We start from the raw sequence: 22,409 nt of genomic DNA on the forward strand, positions 1-22,409 counted from the left end.
TGTACTGTATTTGAAATGTGTGTATGTGAAAGCATGCCTATGTTTGTACGTATTGATAAAAGTGCTTCTTTGTGTGTGTATTTGTATATGTAAAACCTTATAATGGAAACCCCCAAAAGTGCAATTCGCTCGCAAAAAACACGCTACATGGCAAAAAAATTATTTATTTATTAGTATTTTTGGCAAAATCGCCCAGACCTAGGACATCGTGTTAGCACATGACTTTCTCTAGCAAAGCTAGAACCAACCCCGTACCTCACATGGATCCAGAGATCTCCCGATTCATTTCTCTGATAAATTTATTTCAAGTTGGCAGCTCACTGGGGCATATCCTTTCTCAATGGGCATGTCCATTCTGCTGCAGCTTTCTCTTTATCCCAGCTCATGGGGCATGTCCTTTCTGCTGCAGCTTTCTCTTTATCCCAGCTCATGGGGCATGTCCTTTCTGCTGCAGCTTTCTCTTTATCCCAGCTCATGGGGCATGTCCTTTCTGCTGCAGCTTTCTCTTTATCCCAGCTCATGGGGCATGTCCTTTCTGCTGCAGCTCTCTCCCTGTAACGCTTACAGCTTCTAATAGAAGATAGTGCTGGTGGCAGTCGGAAGATGAAACTGAGCATGTGTAGCTGCATCTGACTCGGTAGACAGAGAAATAAGAAAAAACAGCAGGTGGTGTGATAAAGTGTCTTCTATCGCTAGGATCTGACATAATTTTCTCATTGGTGGGGGTCTTAATTTCAATGCCTTCCAATGATCCTGAGGGTGACATTGCTGCAGCACTGCTTTTACTATCCTGGCCCCTTTCAGTCCAGTGAAACCATATGTTTGCTCTATGAATGGATCACAAAAACAAAACAAAAATACTCTCTATATTTTGGCACATTTTAAAGGGAATCGGTCACCAAACTTTTGCATAGACGCGTAGCTATAGTTCACCGGATTAAAATACTTTCACATTCGCGTTTGGTGCGGCTCCGTCATGGATCTGCACAAACACATCCGTTCAGATAATACAACCGCATGCATCCGTTCAGAACGGATCCGTTTGTATTATCTTTAACATAACCAAGACGGATCCGTCTTGTACACCATTGAAAGTCAATGGGGGGGCGGATCTGTTTTCTGTTGTGCCATATGGCTCAGTTTCGTCAGACGGACACCAGAACGCTCCAAGCAGCGTTTTGGTGTCCTCCTCCAAATCGGAATGGAGGCGGAACGGAGCCAAACTGATGCATTCTGAGCGGATCCTTATCCATTCAGAATGCATTAGGGCAAAACTGATCCGTTTTGGACCGCTTGTGAGATCCCTGAACGGCTCTCACAAACGGAAACCAAAGCGCCAGTGTGAAAGTAGCCTAAGCCTTTTTCTTAATATGCAAATTAGGCTTTTGGTGCAATGAGTGTCACCATTGTTCTTCTTTTTATTTCTTTATTTTTTTATATTTTATTCAACAAGATAGTGATTATGAGAAAGTGTCATAACTTGGGAACGGAGCCTTAGATCAACAAATATAAATTGGCATTGTAATAAGGTGAACCACAGCTACATGCCTATGCAGACAGCTGGATAGGGAGGTCACTGGTGACAGATTCCCTTTAAGACAAGTCACATTTGCCTTTGTTTTCTGTTTCACAGTAAGTGGCAATTATGTCACTAGATAGAAGTGAATCCTCCGGTACAGTCACCCTGTTTCATCTGCTAGAAATTAATGTGATACTACAATAAACTACTTGCTGGTTTATTCATTATCATTTTGCCTATCTACATTATGTATGCTGGTGACACATTCATTTTTAAAATGCCAAATGATTTCAGTTTTGCATTGCGGAAAATTATACATGTACTGTATTATGCACCCACATGTATAGCTTTCAAATAGGACATTAAAGGGAGTCTGCCAGACGTTCTGACCATGCTTAGTTGCTGACAGCACTAGGTAGGAGAACAGTATAAACATAACTTTTGTGGAGCTTTACTCATCAGAAGGAATGTGAATATGAAGTTTTATTCTGACAGTTTCTACTCTTACAAGTAATAGCTGTTGCAGAGAACCAGGATATCATTACAGCCATCACTGAAAAGGGTAAAGCAGAGAACACTTCATAGTAAAGCCCGTCCCCCCCTTTGGCGCTTGCAGAATAAAACTTCATATTCACCCTACTCCTGATGAGAATATCTCCACAGAAGGTTTTGTAATCCTTGTCCCAGCACCTACCTATTGCTGTCAACAGTGAAGCATGGTGGAAAGTGCATGTTGACACCTGATTTAAATCTGTTCCTTGAGAATGTTTTAAATTATAACAGATTGTTGACAAATATGGAAGGTCCCTGTACTGCTTCAGAACCTCCACTCCATGTGTTTGTACTCCCACCGATGAGCTATGGTATATTCTATGGACAATTAATTTGTAGGCATTAGGCCTTATGCACATGACCACAGCAGGTCCATGCCTGTATTGCAGCGTGCAAACGGCGGGTCCACAATATACTGGCACTGGCGGTGTGTGCACCATATCACGGATGCGGACACATTCAGTTGAACGGGTCCGCAATCCAGGAGATGCGGTGCGGAATGGAGGCACGGATCAAAAGCCCATGAAAGCACTATGGAGTGCTTCAATGGGTTTTCTGTCTGTAACTCTGCACCGCAAAAAAGTAGTGCATGCGGTCGGGGACAAGTGAATGGGTCCGCGTCTGCAGACGGCGGGCACACGGCTGGTGCCCGTGCTTTGCGGACTGCTATTTGCAGCACAGGCATGGCCGGCACCCGGTCGTGTGCGTGAGGCCTAAGATGGAAACTGCTTTATGTTTCACAGCAGTAATCCCAGACTTGTAGTGTCTTCTTTACAGGTTTTGGACAGTCCATACGTCGTCTTTTTTTTTTTTTTTACTATTAAAATTTAGGTTTCAGATAAAAATAAATGTCTAGACAAGTACTAAACTCAGACGTCTTACATTTACTGGTATCTAGTACTGTATGCTATGAAGCTAAATATTATAAATCTACCAGAGAAATCTATTCCTAATTGTATTTTACAGTCTTCATTCTGCGCACAGGGACTCCTTGCTTTATAGTGAGTTCCTTCTTTGCTCAAGGCCCTTTCAGTACACATTAGTGTCTATGCAGAGTAGCCGTCTGTTCTGCTGATATCAAAGCTGTGTGGATCTTTTAATCCTAGTTTGCATTCAGTGGGAGACTCATAAGCAGGGAAAACAAATGTCTGCAGTCCCGTTTTCCATTAGCAGAGAGCCATCTCCAAGTTATGTTATCTGATACTATTGTTTTTGAAGACAGTGATAAATGTTTATGGTGTTTGTATCACTGTCATGCTTGCCCTTTTTTAGCATGTACTGTAGGTTTGCACTCACCTCAACTACATGGTCGTATTACTAATCTGTGCTTCTGAATTCATATGAAGGCAGCCAGAGGTTTCCTTCTCCCAGATACTGTGAGAAACAGAGGCAAAGTAAGGCCAAAGGAACACTTTTGGGTACATACCCCTCCCCCGCTTGACCTTTATTCACTTTTTAATCCTCCACCCTGGGTCCCTCATCTTCCGTAATGGACGAGGGTCACGTGTGCTGCTTCTGCAGTCAATGACTGGTCAGAAGGAGTCCATGGAATACAACAGAGCTGTCATTTCGAGGAGTATTCTAGTTTTTATGTATTTGTTTATAGAATAGGAAATCACACAATTTTGTAATATACATGAATTTTAACTTTTGCATGTATACATTTCTTATATCAGGCAGTTGACCCCTATATGCACGTTGAATGGTATAAACCATGTATTAGTCCTATATCATGTATCCATGGCCTAAGTGAAACAGAACATCATCATATAATTCTTGAAATTCAGTAAGCAACATCGTTACATGACATACGTTTACTGGGTCAACACACATCCATGGGCTAACTAAACAGAGCTAGTAGTGGAATAATGATTTTTACAGTGGTTATTACAGTAACTACTTCACGGTATTCACATGGCCACCTGTCTTTAGGTGATGTTTTTATTCACCTGTTAGATTCCTGGACAGCTAATTGCATGCCAAAGATCACATGACAAGTGTGAGGGTCACATGACTGACGCTATGTTTAATCCTATTGAGCTCCTCTATAAATGCATTTTACAGGAATAAACTGGGCCATACCATATTTTTATTTATTTTTTAAGTAGAGAAAGCCTACTGCGTGGATATAATAAAGGTCTGGGAGCTAAATTTTAAATAGATCTGTATTAGAAAATTGTTCACCATCCTACTCTCTAAACAAGTAAATGCAATCATTAAAATTGGAATACCTCTTTAATGGTCAAAATCCTTTGCTAAATATTCTTATCGTATAATTATACCATAATGATCTTAAGAATAGATAAGGGGCAAGAGTCTTTAGCTGTTTAGCCTATAAGGCTGGGTTCATATCTGTGCTGTGTACTCCAGCACTCTAATCGGGTCACTGTATGCGGCGTACATGTCTGCTTTATAGCTGGACTGGACACACAAGTTTTTTGGCCAGCTGAAAGTCGGCGTTATGCCAGAAAGTAGCCGGATTACCGCCGGATCCAATTGCAGTGAATGGGGATATGGTGGTATCCAGCTATGCCGGATTCGGTGAACTCCAGCAGTCTGTCCCTTCGGCGGAACAGACTGCCGGAGTTCACAGCGTAGATGTGAACCCAGCCTTAATTTGTTTTTTATATTAATAGGGTGTGGAGAGAAATGTCCATTGTTCATAGAAAGTAGTGTAGGAACGTCACAAAACTGATGGAGTTTTCAGGGAAGCTTGCATGATGAACAGAATTGCAGATTCTTCTTACTTCTTCTTCTGACTTTGAGTAGGTTTATATTTTCCTCTATATTTTGTAGTAAATATTAGCCAAACCATATTTACTACAAAAGTGGTCTTTGGCTGCTGCAGGTGGGGGTGGCTCTGGCTGTGCCCAAAAAGTCGTTGATTTACCAGGCCATTAAAGTGCTATTATAAAGTGTAAAGGGCTTCTGCAGAGGGCTAACTGGCTGACACAAATGTACATGTGAGGAGTCAGTGGAGTGCCATCAATGGAGGCACAGCATGCAACTGCCACAAGTTCCCAGGGAGGGGGGGGGGGGGGCTTGGTGCTGAAGTCCTTCTCTTCTCGACATGAAAACCCTCCATTTTCATGCAGCTGCCACTAGGGGGAGTCCAATACAAAAAGTTATTACATCTTCTATTGTAGTCAATGGTACCTGTATAAATTTATCTGCACTGAGCTCCCCCTAGTGGTAGCTCTAGGCAACCAGTTTTGTAATCTGAGGGCAAGCAGTAATTTAAAGCGGTTTAGGGGAGATTTATCCATGTATTTATACCAGTTGTTTGTTTAGAATGAGCGCCATATTTGTAAGGCACTTTTTCCGACATTTCAAGGATTACTTTTTTATTCATTTTTCTTCTGCTAAAGGGTTTCTGTCAGCAGAATTAACCCTCTTAGGCTACTTTCACACTAGCGTTCGTCGGTCCGCTCGTGAGCTCCGTTTGAAGGGGCTCACGAGCGGACCCGAACGCAGCCGTCCAGCCCTGATGCAGTCTGAATGGAGCGGATCCGCTCAGACTGCATCAGTCTGGCGGCGTTCAGCCTCCGCTCCGCTCGCCTCCGCACGGACAGGCGGACAGCTGAACGCTGCTTGCAGCGTTCGGGTGTCCGCCTGGCCGTGCGGAGGCGTGCGGATCCGTCCAGACTTACAATGTAAGTCAATGGGGACGGATCCGTTTGAAGATGCCACAATATGGCTCAATCTTCAGGCGGATCCGTCCCCCATTGACTTTACATTGAAAGTCTGGACGGATCCGTACGAGGCTATTTTCACACTTAGCTGTTATATGCTAAAATAATGCAGACGGATCCGTACTGAACGGAGCCTCCGTCTGCATTATTATGATCGGATCCGTTCAGAACGGATCCGATCGAACGCTAGTGTGAAAGTAGCCTAAAACTGTCTGACGTTACTGATGTGCTAATGTCAGCAAAATCCAACTCTGCTATTTTTATGTTTATTGATGCCCCCCTTACGGCACAATTCTGACTTTTGTAATATGCAAATTAGCCTCTAGGAGCAGGGGGAGGGCGGCGTTGCTCCTGCTCCTAGAGGCTCCGTTCTCCCACCTCATTCCACGTCCTGCCATCCTTGATTGACAGGCCAGCATTTCGTCTTCTCCTGACGGTCCTTACCCAGCACACACACCCGCTGGCCTGTCAATCAAGGATGGCAGGACGTGGAATGAGGTGGGCGAACGGAGCCTCTAGGAGCAGGAGCAACGCCGCCCTCCCCCTGCTCCTAGAGGCTAATTTGCATATTACAAAAGTAAGAATTGTGCTGTAAGGGGGGCATCAATAAACATAAAAATAGCAGTTAGATTCTGCGGACATAAGCACATGGCTAATGTCAGACAGTTTAAGAGGGTTAATTCTGGTGCCAGAAAAAAGTGCGTTTGTCAGAAATCGATACTGGGAAACTCGGCGGGGCATTGTGACCCGTACCAAGTTATACTCCAGGACCCTACAAGATCTGTGTGCCTCTGTAAGCAGTTAATTGCTGGCCATTGATATCCATCCATAAACAGAAGCCACAATAAAGATGTGAACATAGCCAATTCTATTACTAGGTGAGGGAGCTGGGTATTTTTCTCTAACATGACTAAACACGTGTCATCTGCTCTAGAAGGTATACTCGCTCAATGGTCTCATCTGACAGTGTTTGACTGTAAATAGACCTCTGTGCTGGCTCCCAAACTGCTGTGTCACTGAGCAATTGTGATTTGATCCGCCCGGGGGATCTTTCTACTAGAAAAATGCAATTCATCAGAAGAAAACACGTGCCAGCCATGAATGGCAGGCTTGTAGTGACCACCTCTGACAACTAATGAGTGTCAGTTCTGTGTAACAGTAGGCCTTGCTGTATTCAGACATGAAGACCCAGCAATTACTTGCTGGCGGTACGTAGAGAGGCCGGGGCAGTTAACATAATTGACGCTATTATATACAGAGAGCTTATATCTGTTTAATTATAAAAAAAAAAAAAATCATGATAGTTCATTGAGAAAATAAATGACTGTGTGACAAACACCCCCCTATAGGAGATACAGATTGCATAAGTATATACTGTATTATTTACATGTGCTCTGTGGATTGTGGTGCAAATAACCTTTGTGCCGCAATCTGCGCCATAAATACACCTAATATAGGCATACTTCTGGATAATAAATGTAATAAATGACCCCCCCCAAAAAAAAAAATCTTTGATTAACCACTTCATGACCAGTGTTTTTCCCTCTTCCTTACCAGGCCAGTTTTTCAGTTGTAGCAATGTGTCTATCTAACTGCAAATAACTGATTAATTTCTGAGCCAGCCTACAAGTATTCGATATTATTATTTTTCTCGGGACACCTTAGACCTTTCTTTTGTGCCATTAGATAATGGCTATAATGTTAAAAAAGAAATGTAAGGAAAAACTGAAAATTATGAAAAAAAAAAATTTTTCTCTCTTTCTTTATCATTTTTTTTTTTCTAACTATTACAAAAGATTTCAAGACAAAACCTTTCTAAAACCATTCCTGTACACTGTATCCTGAAAATGGACGCTATTTATGTAATTTATCTAATGGCTGGGCCCGCCGCAAGACTTCAAAAGACTGGAGCGCATTTTGGCGGCCTAATTTCCTATTGCTGGTTCTGCTGCACCGTACTGCCAGAAAAATCTTGTACAGCGCCAAAACGTTACAAGGCCCTTCAAAGTGCCCTTTTTTATGTTATTCATCTTGGGGAAATTTTGCCAATTTTTTAAATTTACTTTTATTAAGTAAATTAACCCCTTTTTGCCACAGTCAAGGCAGGAAGAGGTTAATTCCCAGCCTGCAGGCTGACATTTCATTTTGAAGCCAGTATGTGGCGCTCTTACATAAGAAAAAGCGCTCCCTGACGACTTTCAGCTTCTTAAATGTAATACGCGCTTGTAGCAGAGTGCTACAAGCGCGTATTACTGCCTGACCACTCCAGCTGGTGACGGCACACCTCCCTTTGACCCCAGCTGTCTAATAACAGCGCGGTCACAGCGATCTACGGCGGCACTTGCCACTGGCAGATCACAATGTAACCCAACACTTTTATACGTCGGGTTACAGATAAGAGCCTACCGCCGTGACGTAGAAAGTCGTGCGGTGGTAGTCAAGTGGTTAAAAGGGTTACTTATGGATCCGCCATTAATGTGTGACAGGTAAAGATCCCAAAGGTCAGAACTGCACCTATCTCCTACCTGGGGAGGTAAAGGCAGGGCATTACTGGATAGCCAGTTATGCATTTACGCGGGTGTCTTCATTGATTTTAGTGGCAGGTACTTATAGGTCCCTTTCAGACGGGCGAGTATTCCGTGCGGGTGCAATGCGTGAGGTGAACGCATTGCACCCGCACTGAATCCGGACCCATTCATTTCTATGGGGCTGTGCACATGAGCTGTGATTTTCAGGCATCACTTGTGCGTTGCGTGAAAATCGCAGCATGCTCTATATTTTCACGCAACGCAGGCCCCATAGAAGTGAATGGGGCCGCGTGAAAATTGCAAGCATCCGCAAGCAAGTGCGGATGCGGTGCGATTTTCACGCATGGTTGCTATGTTAAGATCGGGCTGGGGACCCGATCTGTATTATTTTCCCTTATAACATGGTTATAAGGGAAAATAATAGCATTCTGAATACAGAATGCAAAGTAAAATAGTGATGGAGGGGTTAAAAATAAAAAAATTCACTCACCGAGTCCACTTGATCGCGTAGTTGCGGATCTCTGTCTTTTTCTGTAATGTTGAGCTGCCAGCTAAGGACCTGTGGTGACGTCACATCACATGGTCCCTCACCATGGTGATGAACCATGTGATTGGACCATAGTGACGTCACCACAGGTCTTTTGCCAGGTCCTGAAGATAGAACAGAGACTGGCAGCTTTGGAGCAGGTAAGTAAACTTTTTTTTTTAACCCCTCCATCCCTAATTTACTTAACATTCTGTATTAAGAATGCTATTATTTTCCCTTTTAACCATGTTATAAGGGAAAATATTAAAATCTACACAATACCTAACCTGAACTTTAGTGATGAAGTCCGGGTTTGGGTCTGGGTACCAAACAAGTGCAAAGCATTAAAACTCTTTGCACTTGCGCGGAAAAATTGCGCATTTTACCGCAACGCACCCGCATCTTAGCGGGCCCTCACACGCCACGGTCATGTGAAAGAGGCCTTATGAGTCCATATGAGTGGAAAGAAAAACAGAACAAATGTGGATGCCCTTAGGGACCTTACCCAAGGATAATTTGGATTAGGGTGGGGGGTAAGCTTGGACTGTTTAATAGATGCAGTTGTGCAAAGGCATCGGTATAACTCTGGTTGATAATTAGCAGTTTGTCATTCTCAGCTGCAGCACCCTCCTGCTCTTGAGTGCCATAGAGATCCCAACGATATAGTATAGGTGAATTAGTAAAATAATAAAAGCAAGCGGAAATGGGTCTCTACTGGGAACAAATTTATTAAAAACAATAAGATATATCTAAGAACAATCTGTCCTTTCTCAAGCAGCTGAGTAAGCCCTCTGCAGTATTCCCTGGGGACCAGGAAAGGACCCCAGGACTGCAAGATTACTAATTCTGCTATTAGGGCACACTAGTGTTGCCATAATCACAGCCTGTGATTATAGCAACACAGAGCATAATGTATTAGCATACAGGAGTAATGTTAAAGGGCTTCTGTCACCCCACTAAAGTATTATTATTATTTTTTTTGGGCTACTTATAATCCCTATACTGTGATATATTAATCTATAATGCTATTACTCATTTTAGTTCAGTAGTTAATTCAAAAAACTGACTTTTATAATATGCAAATTACCTGTCTACCAGCAAGTAGGGCGGCTACTTGCTGGTAGCAGCCGCATCCTCCTTTCATAAAGACGCCCCCTCCTCATGTTGTTTGACAGGGCCAGCGAACGCGCTCGCCCTCTGCTGGCCCTGTCTGCATTCAAAATCTGGCGCCTGCGCCGTACCTGTCTTCATCTACCAGCCTGCGCCAGGTGTAGATGTGACGTCATCGGCGCAGGCGCATTGAGGATGGAGCGGCCGAGCGAGCATCCTCCTCTCAATGCGCCGACTGAAGACAGGCACGGCGCAGGCGCCAGATTTTGAATGCAGACAGGGCCAGCAGAGGACGAGCGCGTTCGCTGGCCCTGTCAATCAACATGAGGAGGGGGCGTCTTTATGAAAGGAGGATGCGGCTGCTATCAGCAAGTAGCCGCCCTACTTGCTGGTAGACAGGTAATTTGCATATTATACAAGTCCGTTTTTTTAATTAACTACTGAACCAAAATGAGTAATAGCATTATAGATTGATATATCGCAGTATCATAGGATTATTAAAAAGTTATAAATTTATTTTTTTTAATAACAAAGCTTGTAAAAAATAATAAGCAATTATTTAACAGAGAAAAATACCTTCTTTTAAAGGGGTTGTCCGATCTTGGACATTGGGGGTATATTGCTAGGATATGACCCCAAAGTCTGATAGGTGTGGGTCCCACCCTATTCTTAGAATGGATCCATCTTAGCGATATGTCCAAGATAGGACAACCCCTTTGAGGGTTATAAGCTGTGTTTTTCCTGAACCTATTCCTCAACTAACTTTCTCTCTGAAGTGTGTCAAAAAAACCATCTGGTTAAAACCAGGAGGGCTGCCTGCTCACTGAAGAATCAGATTGCACAATCCGATAGAAGTGTATGGAGATGGTGGAAGGGAGTATGTGCAGAGAGAAAGATGCGCAGGGAGAGATGTGATTCAGTAGCTAGTAGTAAGTGTTATATTTCATGCTAAGTGTTTTATTCACATCTAGGCGTGCAGTGCAGCAGCATGATGGTTCAAATCTGACCAAGGAAAACATCGCCAATAAGTTTGTATGTTTGCCCCGTGTTTTTGTGGGTTTCCTCCAGGTACTGTGGTTTACTCCCATACTCTAAAGACCTGTTGATGGGGAACTTTAGATCGAGAGTTCCATTTGGTAGAGCAGGTGATAATGTCTGTGAAGCGCTATATAAGTGAGTAAAATAAATATACTCTCCATACTTCTGTATAATATCCTATATGGTGCTTCTGACTGAGAAAGAAAGAGTTAGGAAGCAGAATCTCCTGTCTATTGTGAATTTTATGGGCCGACATGATACAGCCTAGTCTCCACTCACCAGCTCAGACAGCTGAGAAGTAGAGGTGCAGCATGCAGAGGAGAAAATTGCTAAAATATGCCCCAATTTTCATATAATGATCAGATATATGTCTTATGTACATACATATGGCAGCTTTTTCTAAAGTTATCTGAACCCAGGTATGCATTAAAGGGGTTTTGCCATCTCAGACAATGGGGGCATATCGCTAGGATATGCCCTCATGGTCTGACAGGTGCGGATCCCACCTCTGGGACCCGCACCTACAATGAGAACTGAGCGGGGAAATCAATGGAGGAAGCATTGCGCATGCACAGCTGGCCTCCATTCATTTCTATCGCGCTACCGAAAATGGCTGAGCGCTGGCACGGCTATTTCCGTCTGCCCCATAGAAATTAATGGGAGCAGGGGCCGCGCGTGCGCAGTGCGCTCCTATTCACTTCTACGGGGGCAGTGGGGAGCAGCGCTTGGTGGTGGACGTAGGTGTAAGTCCCGCACCTATTAGACAATGCGGGCATATCCTAGCGATATGCCCCCATTGTATTTGATAGGAATACCCCTTTAAGCCATGAATATACATTAAATACAGTAGGACAAGTCTATACCTCAACCGTAAAATAGATTTTACCCTGTTGCTAAGGTGCACATTCTTCTATTTAGGTATTTGTAAAAGTATAAAGCTATGCATAAAGTTTATTTTCTTTAAAGCTAAACTGCTGTATGTAAAATGGGCTGATATAGCGGGAGAAAAAAGTTAAAAATGTTGCCTTGTAAAATACTATCTTATTGTCCCTGTTTATCACTGTGAACCAGGGATTGTAAGGTAGAAACCATCAGTCTACTATAATGTACTTGCTAATAGATCTTCCCGTGGAGAAAGGTAATCAGTCACTGATCACTGAAAGGTGTTTTTCGGCATAGGCCTTTACTGTCTGATCGTAGGGGGTCTCACACCCTGCACCCCTGCCAATCAGCTGTTCAGCAGTAGCTACAGCGCTGGAACTACACAGCTTTGTCTTTTTAGTGGGTAGAGCTGATAACTGCAGTACTGCTGCATTCACTTTAAATGGGTATTCAGTTTGGTTAAAGTTATCTAGGGGATAACTATTAGATCAGTGGGGGTCCTACAGCTGGTAAACCCTCTGATCACGAGAATTGGTGCCCTGCACCCCCCTGAAATGACCAGAACGGCTTGTTGCACACGTGTGTGGCCACTTCATTCATTTCTATGGGAGTTTCAGAGACAGACACAATGGACAGAGCTGTGTAGTTCCAGCACTGGAGCTACTGCAGAACAGCTGATCAGCAGGGGTGTGGGATGTTGGATGGTCTATCCCGAGTATAAGCCATCGCATATAAAATCTTGGAAAACCCCTTTAAAAATTAATTATAACATGCTTGGCAACATATTAAAGTAATAAAAATAAATTATATTCAACATACCATTCCCGTTCCATTCCAGCACCTCTGCTCTAATCCTCACTACTGCAGCAATAATGTCATACTTTGGCTGGAGAGATGATATCTTATATAGAGCATGTGACGGCTGCAGTTTTTTTTAGTCCCTTCTTCTCCTGAAAATATTTAAAGAGTTTTTCTGGGATTTAAATACTGATGACCTAACCTCTGGATAGGTCATCAGTAACTGATCGATGGGGGTCCGAAACCTGGGACACCCGCCAATCAGCAGTTTGAGAAGGCAGTGGAGTTCCTGTGACCACCGCGGCCTTCTTGCAGCTTACCAAGCACAGCACCGTACATTGTATAGCGGCTCTGATTGGTATCGAGCTCAGCCCTATTCACTTGAATGGGGCTGAGCTGCTCCTAGGCCATGTGACGGATGAACGTGTTGTTACTGGCCTATGAAAAGCGTCAGAGTTCCCAGGTGTCGGACCCCCACCGATCAGATAAAAAAATTAATCAAAAAGCGATATGCACCAAAATAGTACTGATAACAGTTTGCCCTGCAAAAAGTCCTTACACAGCACCATCTGTTGAAAGATGTAAAAAGTTATGGGTGCCAGAATATGGCAACAAATTGGCCCATGGCAACCAATTCAAACAGTGAGTGCTGCTTTGACGTTGCTTTCACAGATCACCTGCACATTTCATAAAAAAAACATGAATGTATTTTAGAATATTAAGATTTTCAAATAAGAATGTTAACTCCAGGGGATGTATGTGGTGAGACCACCCCTTTAACTTTAACTTTATTATTTTAGCATAAAACCAGAAAATCCCTTTTTAAAGTGAGGTTGTTGTCCATGTGCATATACATACTCTGTGATGTCCAAAGTGCTCCAGTCATTTACGCCAAATAGAACATCTTTTATTTCACGTTTAAGAGGATAAACATGTAGACGTGCCCTCAAGATTTCCTGATTTAGCTGATGAGTAATGCAGTGCCTTCTGAAATAGCCTGTCTGCAGAAATTTGAGTGTAATCCTTCTAGAAACCCAGCTATCAAGGGCATGTGAATCCGACAGTGAACATATCTCCTCTTTGTTGCAAAATGCTTATATATAGAGTGAATTGAAGCTTGTTAGTTTATATGGTGGCTGTTAGTAAAGCTGAAGGGTGAAGTTATAGTGGTCTCTAAAATATGTTGTTTCCTTATGATACACTGTCGGGATCGCAGTAGCGCCGTGGCCTTCTCGCAGCTTACCTTAGGCCAGTGACGTCACAAAATGACTGGTGCCGAGCGCGATACCAAGCATAGCCACTGTACAGTGTATGGCTTTGCATGGGGAGCACAGAGAAGGCAGTGGTGCTCAAACAGCTGATCGGTGGGGGTCCTGAATATTGGGCCCCCACTTTAAGATACTGATGACCTATCCAGAGGATAAGTCATCAGTATTTACATCTGAGAAAACCCTTTTTAGGTTTGTTCATGCAGCATGAAAAACAAGGAGGCAGACAGGGGTTTGTATGAAGGAGGGGTAAATATTGCGTGGCGAGGGGCTCAGCTCACCAGATGAAGTTATCATAGCTCAGAAGTAATTTCATTCTCATTATGCTGCCCAAATCACTGCAACTCTATTTTGTTATAATTAAAGTGTAACTGCCGTTTCATTTTTTATTCCCTAATGGTATAGTACACCCTGCTGTATAAGTGCTTTTGTTATTTAAAATTTGATCATTTTCAGTTTTAGCTGCTAATAACTCCCACAAATGCATGCTACTTTCCTATCAGCAGCTCTCATCTCACAGCGTTGCCATGTGCAGTCCGTCTTCTCAGTATTATAACAAGAGATGGGTGAACTCTGGGCTGAGGCAGAAAGTGGAGCGGGGAGGGCTGCTTTAGGTGGTGATATCTTCTCAATGGTAGCAGCTAGAAATATGCAACTGGTCTTGTATGAAAGCCTGGACTGTCAGATTTCAAACAAGACCAGCTCTGGTCTAAGCAACAGAGGAGAAATCACTGTTAGAAATAGAATCAGGAATAATTGCGGGTAAAATCTGCTTTTACTTTCAGCTTCATTCACGGCATCCCGATTTTCTATCATTGATATCTTCCCCTGTACTGAACAGATTTGTCATTCTGGACACACTGGACATTACCAAACCAGAAATACAAGCAGCTAAAGCAGCCCCCACCCCCCTACCCCCTGTCAGTCTGGAAGAGAATGAGGGACAGCTGGCTATTAAGAGGTTAAAAGAAATGCTTACTGATTTAATATAATTTCAGAGCTTGTCTCTGGTTAGCTGTATGTGAGGATACACACTGCTCTGGGTACTGTGGGAACTGGTATCTGGTCCTGCTAGTTCATGTGAGGATAGCAAGGGCTTATGGGAAGTGAGGGAAATACAGGATGGCCTCAAGGAAGGGCAAAGATCATCACAGGAAGAGCAGCAGAGGCCATCTTAGGAAATATGGTAGCTGAGGGCTGAATACAGATATCAGAAAGGTAAAATTAGCTGAAAAATGCAGCTTCATGAATATCTTCCCTTCAGCATCACATATGTTAGGAATTTCATTTTTGGTAGTGAAATGACAGTTACACTTTAACAGTGCAATTCCCATGATTCCTCTCCCCTCTCACAGATATTACTTCTATCTACAGTTGCCTGCATGCCTGTCACTGTCTTCACATCCAACATTGCTCTACTCTAGTACTGAGAAACCGTTCTGCTACCCAGCATGAGAAATACAATCCTTTCAAAGACTGAAGGGGAAAGAAGAGAGTGTTGGAGATGAGAGTCACATAAGGTGTGATGTTTTGCACTACAGGGAACACAGTGTTCAGAGTAGGAATGTCACACAAGCAGGAGATAAATACCAGGAGTATGGTCATGGGACTGTATGTGAAATTGGCTTACAGCGGCATCTCGGCTACAGATACTATATCAACGACCGCGACTAATCTTACTTCATTTCAATAATTGGCACATGATTTTTCAAGACCAGTTAACTATTAAAGAGGTTTCATGGGAGTTCAATACTGATGGCCTACCCTCAGGATAGTTGATCAATTTCTGATTGGTGGGAGTCCTACTCCTGGCAATCCCTGCCAGTCAGCTGTTTGAAAATGATGTGGCACTCCAGTGAGCTCTGCAGCCTCTTCCTAGGCCAGTGACATCACTTTCATTGGTCATATGGCCTATTTGCAGCCCATAAATGAATGGGCCTGGGCTGCAATACCTAGAATAGCTGTAATAAAAAGTACGGCATTGTGCTTGGTACGCTGTGAGTCGCCTGTTTTAAACAGACGATTGGTATTTTTTTGGTCACTAATGGTGTCTATTTGACAGTGTGTGTCTCCAGTTTCTTCAGAACACCACAATTTTGCAGGAGAAGGCAAAGATTGTTTTCATTCAAGGATTTTGAGATAAATGCAGCTCATGTAAATTTTCCCTTTGTCGTCTTGTGCTTTTACCTTTTGCGTAGTAACTGTCCAGCACTTATTTTTAGCTGTGGAATTTCCTCTGGTGAGCTCAGGGTGCCGCTGGTGATAAACTTCAGTGCAGTGGAATGCACAATCGGACTGATGTACTGATAACAGGAGCCATTGTCCGTAGGAATTAATGTCAGCTCTGCGAGGTGAACTTTTCATATGCTCTGCATGTGTCTTCATATTTTTGTATCATCTTTAGCCTTCTTCCACTGGATTTCAGTTAGATCTTGAATGGTTTATCAGAAATTGGAGCAGTAAACTTTCTTTACTATTATTTTAGGCTACTTTTAGTCATACATCAAATAAATCTGGCAGTCTGTTCCAGCACAGAGCAGCCTGCTGGAGTTCTCTGGATCCGGCGTTTCTTGATAGTGTCGCCTGCCCGCTGCACCATGTTAACTGCGGTTGCGATCCAGCGGCTTCCCCAGCATATTAGCTGGAATTTGGCTGGCTGGACAGTTTTTGTCAGGTCGAATCCTAGCTTATACAGCCTCTTTCACTATCCAGCTATGAAGGATCCAGAGAGCTTCGGCAGGCTGTTCTCTGCCAGAATTAGAGGGACGGCCATACTGGACTCGGTATTAACCAATAGACCTGACAGAACAACAGATGTGCAGGTCGGGGGACACCTGGTAAATAGTGACCATAAAGTAATAACCTTTTAATTGTCATTCAAAAGAGTGTTTCTTCAGGGAGGAACTAAAATCCCAAACTTCAAAAAGCAAAATGTAGCCAACTAAGGGTACTTTCAAACTTGTGTTAAAGTTTTCCGGTATTGAGTTCCGTCCTCGGGGCTCAATACCGGAAAAAAACTGATCAGTTTTATCCTAATGCATTCTGAATGGAGAGCATTCCGTTCAGTATGCATCAGGATGTCTACAGTTCAGTCCTTTCACGGTATTTGGACAGAGAAAAAACGCAGCATGCGACGGAACTGCCTGCCGGAATCCAGCAATGTAAGTGTGAAAGTACCCTAAGAGAGGCCATAGGCCTAACTAACTGGGACAAAGTCCTCAAAAATAAAAGTACAGCCACAACATGGGATATTTTTAAAAGCATCCTAATATCTAATTGTGAGAGGTACTTGCGTTATGGGAATAAAAGGGTAAGGATCAAGAAAAAAACAATGTGAATAAATAGAAATGTAAAGAAAGCAATAAATGACAAAAAGAAAGCATTTAAATCACTTAAACAGGAGGGTAGCACGGAAGCACTGAAAAACTATAAGGAAAAAAACAAAATATGTAAAAAAAACAAATAAAATCAGCCAAACTAGAGACTGAGAGAATAATTGCCAAAGAGAGCAAAACTAACCCAAAATTTTTCTTCAATTATATAAATGGTAAAAAGTATAAATCTAAAGGAGTCTGCCCGCTACAGAGTAATAGGGGGAAGTTGCAGAGAGCGATGGGGAGAAAGAAAAGCTATTAAATATTTTTTTTTCTCCACTGTATTCACTGAGGAAAATAAACTGTCAGATGAAATGCAGAATGTAAAAGTTAATTCCCCATTAAAAGTGCCCTGTCTGACCCAGGAAAAAGTACAGCTGCGTCTTAAAAGTCTTAAAAAGATTAAAATGGACAAATCGCCAGGACTGGATGGCATACACCCCCGGACCTAAAGGGAATTAAGTAATGACATAGCCAGACCCTTATTTCTGATATTTAAAGGGATTCTGTCACCAGTTTTTGACCCCCACATTCAAAAATATGGTTATGTGCATGGAGCCCTTGTGATTCCTAATGTGGTCTTATAAGCTAAATCTGTAGGCTCATTTAGTGTAAAAAACGTTTTATCTAACCTGTCATTCATCAGATTAAGGTGCCCAGGAGGATGCTCATGTCTCCAAGATGCCGCCCGCCGCCGCCGTTCGTGCCCAGCTCCTCCTTTGCTGTCATCAGCGATGTGCCCAGCTCCTCCTTTGCTGTCATCAGCGATGTGCCCAGCTCCTCCTTTGCTGTCATCAGAGATGTGCCCAGCTCCTCCTTTGCTGTCATCAGCGCCGCCTTAGAATCTTTTTCAACGCCTCCGGCTCTCCCTCACTCCCCCCTCCTTCTTCTCTAACATCCCGCGCGTGCGCACAGGCCTGTGCCTGATGCGCCCGTGCGGACTTCTCCGTTCAGCTTCATTGAACGAAGTGCGCATGCGCCGGCATTTCGCTTAACCTCCCGATGACCTGAAGGCTTGGGCAGAGAAGTGGCAGATGAGATTTAAGGCCTCTTTCAGACGGGCGTTGCGGGAAAATGTGCGGATGCGTTGCGTTGCGGGAACACGCGCTATTTTTCCGCGCGAGTGCAAAACATTGTAATGCGTTTTGCACGCGTGTGAGAAAAATCGCGCATGTTTGGTACCCAAACCCGAACTTCTTCACAGAAGTTCGGGCTTGGGATCGATATTCTGTAGATTGTATTATTTTCCCTTATAACATGGTTATAAGGGAAAATAATAGCATTCTGAAAACAGAATGCATAGTAAAATAGCGCTGAAGGGGTTAAAAAAATAAAAATAAAATTTAACTCGCCTTAGTCCACTTGATCGCGTAGCCGGTATTTCCTTCTGTCTGTCTTGTGTGCAGCAACAGGACCTGTGGTGACGTCACTCCGGTCATCACATGATCCATCACCATGGTAAAAGATCATGTGATGGATCATGTGATGACCAGAGTGACGTCACCACAGGTCCTGTTGCTGCACACAGCACAGAAGACAGACAGAAGGAGATGCCGGCTACGCGATCAAGTGGATTAAGGTGAGTTAAATTATTATTTTTTTTTAAACCCCTTCAGCGCTGTTTTACTGTGCATTCTGTATTCAGAATGCTATTATTTTCCCTTATAACCATGTTATAAGGGAAAATAATAATGATCGGGTCTCCATCCCGATCGTCTCCTAGCAACGGTGCGTGAAAATCGCACCGCATCCGCACTTGCTTGCGGATGCTTGCGATTTTCACGCAACCCTATTAATTTCTATGGGGCCTGCGTTACGTGAAAAACGCACAAAATAGAGCATGCTGCGATTTTCACGCAACGCATAAGTGATGCGTGAAAATCACCGCTCATGTGAATAGCCCCATAGAAATGAATGGGTCGGGATTCAGTGCGGGTGCAATACGTTCAACTCGCGCATCGCATCCGCGCGGAATACTCGCCCGTGTGAAAGGGGCCTAACACTGACAAATGTATGGTTATGCACATGGGAAGGAATAATGCAAGTCACCAGTACATACTAAATGGTAAAACACTGGGTAACACGCACATGGAAAAGGACCTAGGAAGTTTGGGGAACAGCAAACTAAGGGTGGGTTCACACTAGCTTTAGGGATTCCGTTATAACATGGTTATAACGGAATACCCAGACAGAATGCAAACCGGAAGCCTTTAAACGGAAGGACGGATCCGTTCTTCTGCCCATAGACTTTTGTATTATGACGGAGTGCAAAACGGACGCCTTTAAAAGGCATAATACAAGTCTATGGGCAGAAGAACGGATCCATCCTTCTGTCTTATGGATTTTGTTATTTTCCGGTATAACGGAAAGCCATAACGGAATCCCTAACGCTAGTGTGAACCCACCCTAAGCTGTAGAAACCAGTGTCAGGCAGCTGCTGCCAAAGCCAATAGGATAATGGGTTGCATCAAAATGGGCATATATGCCCGTGATGAGAACATAGTGCTACCAGAGCAGTGAGACTATGGAACTCTCTGCCTGAGGAGGTGGTGATGGGGAGTACAATAAAGGAACTCAAGAGGGGCCTGGATGTATTTCTGGAGTGTAATAATATTACAGGCTATAGCTACTAGAGCGGGGTCGTTGATCCAGTGAGTTATTCTGATTGCCTGATTGGAGTCGGAAAGGAGTTTTTTTTTTTCCCCTTTAGTGGAAAAAATTGAGTTCTACCTCACAGGTTTTTTTTTTTTGCCTTCCTCTGGATCAACTTGCAGTATAACAGGCCGAACTGGATGGACAGATGTTTTTTTCGGCCTTATAAACTGTTACTATGTAACAACCTGCAAAATCTCTTTGACGCATGTGTGAAACTAGCCTTATAGTTGTTAGGGCAACATAATCACTGATATTTCTAACCATTCATTGCAGTGCCTGATTATTTTCTCATGTTTACTGCAAGGGGCTGAAAACTTTCCATGATCTTGTCCTAATCACAGGATAGGTGATCATTGTTTGATTGCTAGGGTCCCTACTGCAGTACCTGCCCCTCCATCAATCACCAGAAGGAGCATCTTGAGACCCTGTTTCTTCCCACTGCACGACTGCAAGGAGTTTGAATAGAGCAGAAGTCAAGCATGCAGCCTGCCTCTCCATTCAGTGTATATGGGGCTGATGGAAACGGCTGAGCACTACACCTCTCCCTCTCCCATAGACTTTGAATGGAAAGGCACCAATCCTGTGGATCGGTGATAAATGTCAATTGTGGGACAGCCCCTGTAAATATATCGGCGCTCTCATGCTTGGAGAAAGAGAAATACAAGTGATCTTCTAAAACAAATCTATCTTTATTGAAGTATATAAAATCATGTATGATCCAAAGTCAGACATATGTAGTTAAAAAAAAAAAAAGCTAACAGGCCTTGGTTGTAGCTATTGGCGCTTTACAGCTAGTTTACTCATCTCTTTGAAATCATGTGACTGTATGCTATTTTCTGATTTGGTTCCATCTACCTTATATCACCGAAATAATCCAAAGGAAAATGGCGTATCTTCCATTAAAATATTGCAAGCTTCAGTTCCAAACTTTTAGAAATGAAGTGTACACATCATTAAAGAGCTGACATGTTTCAGACACACAATGTGTCCTTAATCATATGGCTACGATTAAGGACACATTGGGTGAGATTAATTATTCCCTTTCCACCTGAAAAGTATCGCAGGTGCGACCTTTTAACTGCGACTTTTAAAAAAATGGTTGCACCTCCCCTTTTTCACCATTCTTGCCTTTTTTAAAAGCCAGTATGGTAAGGGTGGGGAAGGGGGCGTGGCCAGCAGCAGTGACAAAATTCTCCTCATTTACAATTGTTTTCTGGCGTAAATGAAGCCAGAAATCTACGACAGCTCTGAGCTGGTTGGGCACATTCTCCGCCAGCGCAGGGGGATATCAAGACAGGTGCAGAAAGCGCCAGCTTTTAATGATGTGTACACTTTGGGGGGAATTTATCAAACTGGTGTAAAGTAGAACTGTCTTTCACACTCGCGTTTGGTGCGGATCCGTCATGGATCTGCACAGACGGATCCGCACCGATAATACAAGCGCATGCATCCGTTCAGAACGGATCGGTTTGTATTATCTTTAACATTGACAAAACTGATCCGTCTTGAAAACCATTGAAACTCAATGGGGGACAGATCGGTTTTCTATTGTGCCAGATTGCGTTAGTGAAAACAGATCCATCCCCATTGACTTACATTGTGTGTCAGGACGGATCCGCTTGCCTCCGCACAGGGGCGTAGCTAGAAATGCATGGGCCCCATAGCAAAAAATTTTTATGGGCCCCCAGGATATCAGATTTAGATAGCGCCTGCCTCATAGTCCCACTCACTCCACAGCAGGACAGGTCAGGTAGGTCATAAGTTCATACCCCCCCCCCCCCGGCCTGGCCCCGCCCCCTCCACTGCCTGAGTCCTCCCACTCACTCAGTCTCAGTCCCTCTAGTTAGGAGCCGGAGGAAATTCATTCCTTCCTAATTCCTACACTGGGTCTGCTCTGCGGCGCTGGTGCCACTGCCAGCCTGGCTCCGCCTCAGGGTGGCAGAAGGGACGTTTCTACTGATCATTAAAGGGAGTCTTTCACCTAATCTGAGCGTTTTAGACCGCTCAGATCAGGTTATAGACTCTTTAACCCTCATTACGATCATACCTGTCTCTTATGTGTCCCTCGCCCAGATAATGAAAATAACACTTTTTAAACTTATGCAAATTACCTTCTGAAGGTGCCCAGGGGCGGCGTTACTGGGCGATGTGCCCAGAAAAACACACCTCCAGCTGGCGGACGTCACGAGCGGCACCAGAGGACGGCGGGCTGGGAACTGGCCCGCACCTGCGCACTGCTCTGCCCATTATGGGCAGAGGAACATCCTTTCATATTGCGCATGCGTCCGGCCGGCTGTCTTTAGTTGGCCGGCGCATGCGCAATATGAAAAGCTGTTCATCTGCCCATAATGGGCAGAGCAGTGCGCAGGTGCGGGCCAGTTCCCAGCCCGCCGTCCTCTGGTGCCGCTCGTGACGTCCGCCAGCTGGAGGTGTGTTTTTCTGGGCACATCGCCCAGTAACGCCGCCC

The 22,409-nt window shown here is 43.8% G+C and overlaps 1 protein-coding gene and 1 long non-coding RNA gene across 2 annotated transcripts in view; one reads left to right on the forward strand and one right to left on the reverse strand.

The window, feature by feature from the left end:
• The window catches only part of PRRG1 (proline rich and Gla domain 1), a 54,900-nt gene that overhangs the window by 23,551 nt on the left and 8,940 nt on the right, over positions 1 to 22,409 (forward strand). The gene's annotated exons all lie outside the window — the stretch shown is intronic.
• Positions 522 to 12,748, reverse strand: LOC122933234. The gene is made up of 3 exons (XR_006388394.1): positions 12,667 to 12,748; positions 3,368 to 3,445; positions 522 to 629 (listed from the first exon to the last, which is right to left on the reverse strand). It is a non-coding gene; the product is annotated as an uncharacterized LOC122933234 (long non-coding RNA).

Source organism: Bufo gargarizans, chromosome 3, assembly GCF_014858855.1.
Source record: "Bufo gargarizans isolate SCDJY-AF-19 chromosome 3, ASM1485885v1, whole genome shotgun sequence".
NCBI classification, from domain to species: domain Eukaryota; kingdom Metazoa; phylum Chordata; class Amphibia; order Anura; family Bufonidae; genus Bufo; species Bufo gargarizans.